The sequence below is a fragment of the Lynx canadensis genome, chromosome C1 (assembly GCF_007474595.2).
Source record: "Lynx canadensis isolate LIC74 chromosome C1, mLynCan4.pri.v2, whole genome shotgun sequence".
Lineage (NCBI taxonomy): Eukaryota > Metazoa > Chordata > Mammalia > Carnivora > Felidae > Lynx > Lynx canadensis.
In genome coordinates this window covers 42,595,063-42,606,346 of record NC_044310.1, presented here as the reverse complement: position 1 = coordinate 42,606,346, position 11,284 = coordinate 42,595,063, and positions in this window count along the sequence as shown.

The following is an 11,284-nucleotide window of genomic DNA, read 5'->3' as shown; positions in this document are numbered from 1 at the left end:
CAGATCGTGAGTTCCTTGAAGCAGTGTCAGGTCTCATCGGTGCCCAGCCCGGTGCCCAGCCAGGGTAAAAGCTTGGGTTAGCTGAGCTGAACAGAACTCATCTCTTACCTGAGATGAAGCTGGTTTCTTGATGGAGAATACCCAGTCTTGCAGCGAGGTGTGCAGCTGAGTTTCCACCCCATTTGGAAAATGATGCCAAATTTCTATTGTCCTAAAAAAGGGAGAAGGATCCTAAGTCTAGGTGGTTTTTTTTTTTTCCATCTTGTATCTTTATTTAATTATGTCATGGTTAGAGCAGAAAGGTTCTGATGGAGGCTGTGTTCTCACAGGGAAATAAAGCTGTGGTGTGGTGGAAGGCACACAACCTGAGAGTTAGATCCATGGGGGGGGAGGGTGGGGATAATCCTAAAAGAATGACTTCACTCCTCTGCGATTTAAGTTCCTCATTAAATTGCAGTGATAATCCCTGACCAGACTACTTCGTAGGCTTATTGTGGGAGAAAGTGAAATAATGGATAATGAAAAGACGGAAGGAAGGAAAGAAGGGAGGGAGGGAGGGAAAAGGATGAACAGATGGAAAGAGGTTGGGACGCGAGACAGGAGGGAAGCAAAGGGAGATAAAGGTTGAGAGAGGGAAGGAGGGAGAAAGGGACACGGACAATGCTAGGTGACTAGCTTTCTAGAGAGCCAAGTCCAGGGCATAGCAATACCAGAAAAAATGAAAACAAAAGGCTGGAAGTCTACAGTCCTTGCCTGGACTCTCCAGAAGCCCTCATAGGGGAAACACTGGTAGAAATCAGTCTGATCAAACACATTAAACTTCACTGTCTCTGCTGGATCCCAGTGAGCCTACCCTAGCAACAGGAGAATATTGTAGCAGGACATTCTATCAAATTGAATTTTGTCTTGGGTTTTCATCACACAACTTTTCCAGACTCCAGGTCTTCCTGTTTCAGGCATCCAGTTTCACCACTGAAAATACAAACTCAGTGAGATAATTAGCATTCGAAACTGACTTGACTCCATTTTTAGCCTTTATTGAAAATCAATTATTGTGATGGGGAAATGTAACTTTCTTGGCCAGTGACATGTCTGTGTATATCCTGTATTTGAATTTTATTTGTCAGTGTTTTTCACCTGAACTTGAGCTACTCAAGAGCAGAGAACCCATCATATGCCCATATAGTAGGTCATCATCTCTATGCCAATTAACTAACCAGTTAACAGACCCCAGGGGTACTGAAAGCTGATAATGGATAATGAATGCCTCTATTGCTATAGTCTTTCAATATTTCATATACTTCTGCTACATGCCAGGCATTGTTCTGGGTGATGGGGGTACAGCAGGGTACAAATATTACAAAATGTAACTCCATCTTCCCTCCCCCCACCAAAAAACCCTTACAAAATCTTACCAGAAGCTGCATCCATAGGTTTGCCTATTTGAAAAGAAAGAAGAAAGAATGAATGAAAGAAAGAAAACAAGGAAAGACTGCACTGCCTTACAATGCAGATGAGGACACAGAAGAGGAATAGAAAGGTTCATTTTGAGCCTTCTAGCTGTGTGACCTTGGAAAAGTCACTTGACCTCTCTCTGCCTCAATTTCTTATCTGTAAAATAGGGATAATGAAAACATCTCAAAAAATTGTTGTAAGGATTAAATTAATTAAGACATGTAAAGTGCTTAGAATAATGCGTGGCATGTGTTGAATACGCAACAAATGCTAGCTATTTATTGTTGCTGCTAATATTAACAACCCCCGGGAGGTCAGAGCGCAGGGGTGAATGGTAACATCTCCCTCAAGGGTTAAGTTCAAGTGAGAGAAGTGGAACCACTTTATAAACTGGGGGGTTTAAAGCAGGGACCCGAAGCCTGTAGTGGCTAGCTATTCAGGGCGACACGGGGTGGTGAGGTGGAAGGAGGTGAAGAGTCACGGGAACTGTGAGCAGAAAAGAAGCCAACGCCGAGTGCCAGCGATTGCGGTCATGCAGATGTTTCCAATGAAGCCACAAATCCAGATTTTTATGTAGGATCTCTAGTTACTAAGTGTTGGCAATTAAGTCAGATCTTTGTTAAACACTTTGAGAGCCAATCAAAACAAGGGTGCAGGCTGCCAATCAGACTTATAAACTTTTACAACTCTTACTTAATAAACAAGATAGGGGGGCAGAACTATGAAAACAGCTGATGCAATAAACCAGCTGAAAAGCCAAGAAATAATTAACGTTAACTGGGTGCCAGGGTCGTGCGCATTATAGCATTTGATTCTCCCAGCCATCCCAAGAGATAGGCATAAGAATCTACAGTTGGGGAAACTGAGGGCTAGAGATGCCTAAGGTCACAGACCTGGTGAGTGGCTGGTGACATTGGATGCCATGTGTCTGTGACTTCCAAACCCAACCTCTTTTCGCGCTTTCACAGTGTGGCAAGATTGCAGCACAGTGTCACCTGAGCCCATGGGTCCCCTGGCTTCACTGCGGAACTAAAACGTCAAGGGGGAAACCTACATGGAGACTGTTAAAGTTAACTGTGTTCCAACATTCAATGCCTGAATTGGTCCTCACCTAAAAGAGGGTCTTGGGCATTAGGGTATCCTCTCAGTGAGGCATCTGGAGCTGGACCTAGCATACCCTAAGAGAACTGAGCGATACTTCATTTACCCAACAACTATTTCTTGAGAACCTGCTCTGTGCCAGACATAATGTTAGTGTTGGAAATAGAGTGAGCAATGAAAAAGCAACACCCTTACCCTAGTCTAGTGAGGGGAGAGAGAAAAGCAAGTAAACAACATAACATCAATTTAGGTATAATAATCATTGTTAGAAAAATAAAACAGGTTAAAAGGATAGAAAGTGATAGAGAGGTTATTTTATTGAACACATCTTAAAATAAAGACTTTGACTAAGTAATACATTCACATCTTTTAAAAAGTTGAAATGATTTTAAAGGATATACCTGGAAGAGCCTTGCTCCAGCCTCTATCCCATTTTCTGGCCCAGTGGGTCTCAAATTCCGAACTTGTGATTGGCAACCTGGGAACTTGCTAGAAGGAGTTTTGGGCTCCTTCCCAGCCCTACTGATTCAGAAGCGTTGCAAGTGGGAGCCAGTACTCGGTGTTGAACAAGCCTTCCAGGTGATGCTGGTTGAGATGTTTAAGAACTGCTGCTCTAGTCTAATTACTAAACATTTCTCTTGATTTCTCATGTATCCTTCCAGCGCCTCTTTTGTAAATACTCCTAACACAAATACTCATTTTTGTTTTCCCCCTTCTTACACAATGACCATTCTGCATCTTAATTTTGTTACTTAATATATGCCAGAAATCGTTCCATTCAAGTGTAAAGTTCTTTATGTTCTTATACATTCTCACCACTCCGTTGTGTGGATGCACCACAGAATAACCAGCTCCCACCTGACGACAGTACGTTATTTCTATCTTTTGCTATTACTGTTTGCTATTCTGCAGTCAAATAACCCTGTGCACGTGCCATTTCACATTGGTGCCAGAGAGAGGATGAATCCCTAGAGGTAAGATGTAACATGAGAGGGCAGATGAATTTGGAAATTTCATAGGTGGTGTTTGCTGCTCAGAGGTTTTTGCTGTCTCATCTGCAGTGGATGAGGATGTTTTGTGTCATCACAAATTTCCAACAAAATGTGTCTGACTATTGCCAATCTGTTAGGTAAAACATTGTAGCCTGGTATAGTTTTAATCTGTATTTCTCCTACTTTGAATGAAGTTGACCATCTTTACATATGTTTAAGGATCATCTGTGAACTACCTATTCTTACCTCTTGCCCATCTTTTTCTATTAGATTGATGGTCTTTTTCTCCTCCATTTCTAGAAGCTTTGTATATACTGGTGGGGGGGGGGGTGGAATTCATCCTTTCTGATATGAACTGCAAATAGTTTTTCTCAGTTTGTCACTTACCTTTTGACTTTATGGAGATTTTATTGCTTGTTTGTTTTACTTTCATTTCTAATTTTAAAAATTAAACCTAACATTTAGTTTCTGAAAATCCGACTTTTGTAACTCATCCAAAATCAATTACAAAACTCACTGGGGCCTGTCAGAAGCAAGTGACCAAGTCCTGATGAAGAAAAATGAGACCCAAAAAAGTTAGACTTTCATATTTGTATATAAACATTTATATACTATCTACTATGTGTCAAGAACAAAGTGGTTTATTTATTTTTTTGAGCTGTATATTTTTTCCTACAATATTTCATTACAAATATTTGCCACTATATATATCCAATGGATTAAATATTTTTCCATGGATGGGGCCAGAAATACAACATAGAGTGTGGGTATAACTTTTTTACTCCCCCAAAGAACAAATTATTGTAAGAACTAAGCACTGATTTACCACTGAAACTCTGGAATGCAGCCCATCCCCAGGTTCCATATAAGTGGTTTGGTACTTGTTATGTCTACAACTCAGTGGTAAGTTCTGTAAAGGCAGAGACCAACCAGGTCCCCCACAGTGTTCACTAAATACTTCTAGAACAAATTACTAATTGATTGGTTATGGAGAAGGTGGCCTAAGTGCATTTGATCTGTAAGTGCCCACACCTGTGCCCATGCTGTTCTCATGGTCTGGGGTCCTTCTATGTACCTATTCTCCAAAGCCTGGGCCTTGAAAAGCGGGGCCCTTGTCACTTCTGGGTCACAACCCCCCTGCACTGTTGGGCCTGGGAGGGACCAGTTCCTGCAGATGAGAAGCAGATGACTGGCCAGAGCCCGAAAACCAGTCTTGGAGTGCAGAGTTCCTCATGCCCCAGGCCATCCAGCCCAGCCTCTATAGCTCGGAGACCTGCTGTGACCACAAAACCCTCTGGGAGATCAAGATAACCCTTCTTTGGGGATGCCTAGTGGCTCAGGCAGTTAAGCATCTGACTCTTGGTTTCTTGGTCATGATCCTGCAGGTTTCGAGCCCTGCGTTGGGCTTTGTGCTGACAGTGCAGGGCCTGCTTGGGATTCTCTCTCCCTCTCTCTCTGCCCCTCACTTACTTGTGTTCTCTCTCTCTCTCTGTCACAAAAATAAATAAATAAACCTTAAGAAAAAAAAAAGGTAACCCCTTTCTCTCTCTCTCAAGCCTCTAGAAGGAGAAAGAGGAAGAAAAGAGAAAATAAACTAATATTTACTTTTTACATATTGGATCTTCAAAACCATCCCACGGAGGTTGGAGTGTCATGAATTCGCACTGGTAGCCTGAGGGAACTAAAGCTCAGAAAGGTCTATGGTCACAGAATTAATAAAGAGAGACCTGGCTTAGAATAATAACAGTAAGAGTATCAGTAACAGCTAACAATTATTGAAAGTTTGCCACAGGCCCGAAACCGCCAACCTGTTCTAAGAATGTGCATGCTGTATATGGTCCAGTAAAGTCCATGTAGCCACAGCAGGAGGAAACGAGAACACAGCTTGAAAGAAAGATGTTCATTATGCTCACAGATCCCAGAGAGGGGGCCACTGCATGGCGCAGGGCAGGGCCACTGGGAAAGAACCAGTGTTGGTCAGGAGACAGGAGTGGGGGAAAAGTCTAGGCCAGAACCTTTATATTGGGATTTCTTCAGGAAAGGCAGGCAGGGTAAGCAGTTTGAATAATTCTAGCAGGCTCTGGGCTATAAGGGTGGTCTCTAGTTGCCTGGGACCCAGCCCCAGGATGATTTAGGGCTTGGCGTGTGAGGGTTAGATAAGGAGGTGGGTAATGGAGAATAGACTCAGGACTCACTGGTTTGCTTATAAAAGGCAAGCTTATGGGTAGGTTGACATCGTCTTTAGGAATTAGCTAGCTCTGGGACAAGCGGTGTCTTCCTGCATCTGTAAAGCCCCCAAATGCTGGAGCATCAAGAATACAAGAAACTGTAGTTAATGTAGTCAGCCCTGTGATGAATGGATGCCCAATAGATCAATACAGCATCTAAGGAAACATAGAACACAGTGCTTTTCGTGCACAGTGCTATCTAATGCTCATAAGCACCCTCTGAACCAGAAACTGTTATTAATCCTACTGTTATTGTATTAACTGTAACCTCATCCTACCGATGAGGAAACTGGGCTCCTGAGAAGTTAAGTGACTCGCCCAGTGTCATCCAGCTGATGGGGGTAGGGTGGTGGAGCAGGATTTACATCTATCTTCCCATCACTCCCAGCCCACTGTGCCACTTTGATGTCCCCTGTACCTGTACCAAGCACCTGGCTCAGAAGGAAGTAGGAGGGAAGGTGGCCACACCTCCATCCCCTCCCCAGTCTGCCCTCCTGGCTGTTCTTTGTCGATTGAAAACTCTTCTCTGCAGAAGCCAGGTGCTCTGGTTTCTCCTTCAAACGGGAAGGTAAGAAGTGCTGGGATCGAAACCCTGGCTGACTAGGGTTTGCTGACTAGGGTCAGCTTACTAGCTGACTACCCATTGGAAGGTTGATTTATACAGGTTTAAGTGTTCTCATTTGTGAAATAATGATAATATCTTCCTCACAGGGGTGCTGTGTAGACTGGAGGAAATCATGTATGCCAAGGACACATCACAGAATGAGTGCTGAATAAGTGGGTTTTCTATTGGTGTTTTGGTTGAGACCAAGGCCTTCATCCACACTAGGAAATTTTATTTCTCTCAGGGTACAGATGTCTCCTCTCAAGCCCAAGAAAGTTATTCAGCCTCCACCAGTGAGGAGAAGGAGGTGCTCTTTCCTTAGATATGTGAGGGATGACGTCTGGGTAGGGATAAAGTCTCCCTCCCATTAGCCTGACCTGTCCGACTGCCTCAGAGTCTGTTAAATATGACGGCCCATGCCTTTCTGTTGAGTCCAGGTTGGATTGCAGGAAAAGCTGGCCGGGCCATCAGTTTCTGTGCTTTCTGTTCTACATATGTGGAGATATTGTGCCATACACAAGGAATCTAGAATCTAAAATGTTTCACCTTCCTTTAGGACATATGCCTACCTCTATTGGCATACTGAAGTTGTCTAGTTCTGTCTGGCTTCAAAAGACAGAACCTTCTCTCTCTGTCATGTTTGGCTTCCTTATACCAAACAACAAATGACTTGAATGACCTTTTAAAATTGTTAGTGTTCTCTGGCATCCCAAGGGAAAGATGCGGCCTTTTCAATGAAGATGCCCCTAGATTAGTAGAAGGATGTGAGCCTGGCTGGGAGGGAGGGAGGGAGGAAAGGTGTTGTGCAGAGAAGCTAACTATGTTTTAGGCAGTATTTATTATCTCACCAGTCAAAGCTTCCAAGTGTACAGTCCCTGGACTTTCTCCCTGAAAGATACCAATATCAGACAAAATAGAATTTAAAGCAAACAAATATTGCCAGAGATAAAAAGGGTCATCACCTAATGACAAAATGATCAGATTACAAGTTAATGAAAGTTAATAATACAGCCTTAAGATCTATAAATTACAATTTTTTCATTTCATTTTAGAGAGAGAGCGCGTGTGTGAGCAGGGAAGAGGGGCAGAGGGAGAGAGGGAGGGAGGGAGAGAGACAGAGAGAGAGAGAGAGAGAGAGAGAGAGAGAGAGAGAGAGAATCCCAAGCAGGCTCCATACCCAGTGCAGAGTCTGATGCAGGGCTCAATCCCACTACCCTGGGATCATGACTTGAGCCGAAATCAAGAGTTGGACACTCAACCAACTGAGCCAGCCAGGCACTCCTTATAAATTACAAATTGAAAGGACAAGAAGAAAAAGACAAACCTGGTATAACATCAGTAGATTTTAACATGCCTCAATCAGTAACTGATAGATCAAACAGACACAAAAAAGAAGTACAGATATAGAAGATTTGAACTAACGGATTCTCAAGTTTGATTTCATAGATGTACATATAACACGGCACCATCATCTGCAGGATATGCATCCTTCCCAAATACATGAAAATGTGAACATGAAAATCAAACAGGTCATAAAGCACATCTCTACAAACCTCAAAGGCTTACTGTCATAACTCTTTATTCTCTGTTCACAAGAGTTATTAAAAATCAATAAGCTTTTCAACAAATGGTGCTGGAACAATTGGATATCTACATTCAAAAAGATGAGTTTAGACCCTTCACCACATCACACACAAAAATCAATTCAAAATGGAGCAGACAAGATTTAAGGCTAAAACTATAAAGCTTTTAGAAGAAAACATAGGAGAAAATCTTCCTGACCTTGGATTAGGCAAAGAGTTCTTGGATGTAACACTAAAAGAAGGATTCATAAAAGGAGGAATTGATAAATCTAACTTAATAAAATAAATGTTTATACTTTAAAAGACACTATTAAAAAAATAAAAAGATAAGCCACAGCTTGGGAGAAAATATTTGCAATTCATAATTCTGATAAAGGTCTTAGATCCAGAATACACAGAACTTAACTGAGTTCAAGAAGAAGACAACCCGATTTTTCAAATAGGCAAAGGATTTGAATAGACATTTCACCAAAGAAGATATATAAATAGCTAATAAGCATGTTAAAAAAGGTGGTCAACATCATTAGCCATTAGGAAAATGCAAATGAAAACCGCAAGGAGATGCCATTTCAAAACCACCAGGTTGACTATAATCAAAAAGACAGGAGCACCTGGGTTGTTAAGAGTCGGTTAAGCATCAGACTCTTGATTTTTGGCTCAGGTCATGATCTCATGGTTTGTGATTTTAAGCCCCACATCAGGCTCTGCACTGATAGCATGGAGCCTGCTTGGCATTCTCTCTCTCTCTCTCTCTCTCTCTCTCTCTCTCTCTCTCTCTCTCTGTCTCTGTCTCTCTCAAAACAAGTAAACTTTAAAAAAAAAGACAATATTAGCTGTGAGAGTGGATGTGAAGAAACTGGAACCCTCATACATTGCTGGCAGGAATTAAAAATGGTACATCCACTTTAGAAAATAGTTTAGCAGTTTCTTGAAACTTAAACATAAATTTATTTTTAACAACCTAGTCATTTGACCCGTAGATGTCTATTAAAGATAAATGAAAACATGTGTCCACAGAGAGACTTGTACATGAGAGTTCATAGCAACACTAATTTGAAAAACAAAATGTATGCTGTCCACACAAATAATACTACTCACCACTGTGAGGAATGATCTACTGATATGAATGAACTCCTACATGATAACATGCTCCAAACATGGATGAACTTCAAAAATATTACCCTAAATGAAAGAAGTCAAATGAAAAAAAGACCACCTACTGTATGATTCCACTTATATAAAATGCGCAGAAAAGGCAAATCTATGGAGACAGGAAGCACATTAGTATCTGCCTGGGGCTGGGTATGGGAATGAGGATTGATGAAAGATGGCATGACGGGTGTTTTGGGGATGATGGAAATGTTCTAAAATTGGATTGTGCTGATGATTGCACAACTTAGTACATTTACTAAAAACCATCGAATTGTATGTTTAAAGGGGTGAATCATGCAGTATGTAAATTATACCTAAGTAAAGCTTTTCAAAAAAATAACAAAAGATAAATAGGAAAACCTTATGCTGGGAAGTTAAGAAACATGCATGTAAAAAATCCAAAAACCAGAAACCCTTTTAGCAAACTAAGAATAAAAGAGAACTCCCTTAATCTGATGAACAGGACCTATAACAATAATACTTAACACCAAAATGTTGAAAATATTTCTCTTTAAGATCAGGAGCAAAACACGGATGCCTGCAAATCATGATTTTTCTTTCAGCTTTGTACTAGAGGTCTTAACCACGGCAGTAGACAAAAAATAAAAAAATAAAAATAAAATAAAATAAAATAGATACAAAATGTATAAGGACTGAATAGAAGAAGCAAAGCTATCATTATTTGCTCATAATATGCCTGTGTACACAGAACATCTTAAAGTATAAGAGAATTTAGTAAGTCAACAGGATACAAAATCCAGGTATAAAAATCAATTTATTTCTATCCACCATAAACAGAAAATGCAATAAAACAGGATACTATTTACAATAGTATCAAAAACTATAAAATTTATAGGACTAGATCTAAAAAACAGATATTCAACACTTATGGAGAAAAATGATAAAGACAATTGAAACAATATCTAAATAAATGCAAAGGTTCATGAATTGGAAGATTCAGTATCATGAAGATGCAAAGTTTATCAAATTGATCAATAATTTCCATGCAATTATAATAAAAATCAGAATTTCTTTTTCTGGAACTTGACAAGTTTTTGTCTAAATTTTTCATGACTTTTTTGAAGACCTATACATTCCTGAAGAGGAAGAAAAAGACAAAGAGACTTGCTTGGCAAATAATCAAGAATTATTATAAACTTACAGTAGTTAAGACAGAGTGGTATTGACAAAGGTATCACAGACTCAAATATATAAAGAACTTGATTTTTTATTACAGAGAAGGCATTTTAGTTCAAGGTGAAAGGATAGATTTTTCAATATGCAGTAATGGGATAATTTGCTACCCTAAGGGAAACATAATTTTTGACTCTTACATTAGTCTTTAACCAGGTTGGTCAGATATATATGAGAAAAGTAAAAATACATAACTCTTAGAAATTTACATTGAAAAGTAAATTTATTAGGATAGGGAAGATTTTTAAAAGACAAACCTAAAGATATAGATAAGCCATAAACAGAAAACAGATATAAATGATGTATTAATAAATATTCAGATTGTATGAAGAACAATATGAAAAGACAAACAACCCAATTAAAAATGGGCAAAAGAAATGAGCAGAAATTTCACTGAAGAGGAAACACAGATGGCTCACAAATGCATTAAAATATATTTAATTTCAGTAATCAGGGAAATGTAAATATACACCCTAATGTAATACTATTTCACACCTACCAGATTAGCAATAGTTAAAAATTAATCAATACCAAATGTTGGAGATCATGTGTAGCAATGGGAACTTTCACACATTGTGGATGAATGCATCAATTGGTAAAAGTCATTTGGAAAACAGGTGGTATTACCCAGTAAAGTTGAACACCTGCCTAACCTATGACCTAATAATTCCATTGCTATGTATGTAACCTAGAGAGAGTCTTGCACATGTGCATATAAACATTCAAGAATGTTGATCGTGACATTGTTCATAGTAATCAAAAACTGGAAAAAAACATAAATGTCCATCAACAAGGCTTGATAAATAAATAATATTCCATTCATAACACAGAATGCTTTATAGCAAATTAAAAAATAAATTACAGCTATACTCAACGACATTGAATCTTGAGAGCTTGACAACAAGGGGCTCCAACTCACAAACTGCAAGATGGGCCGAAGTCAGATGCTTGATCGACTGAGTCACCCAGGCACCC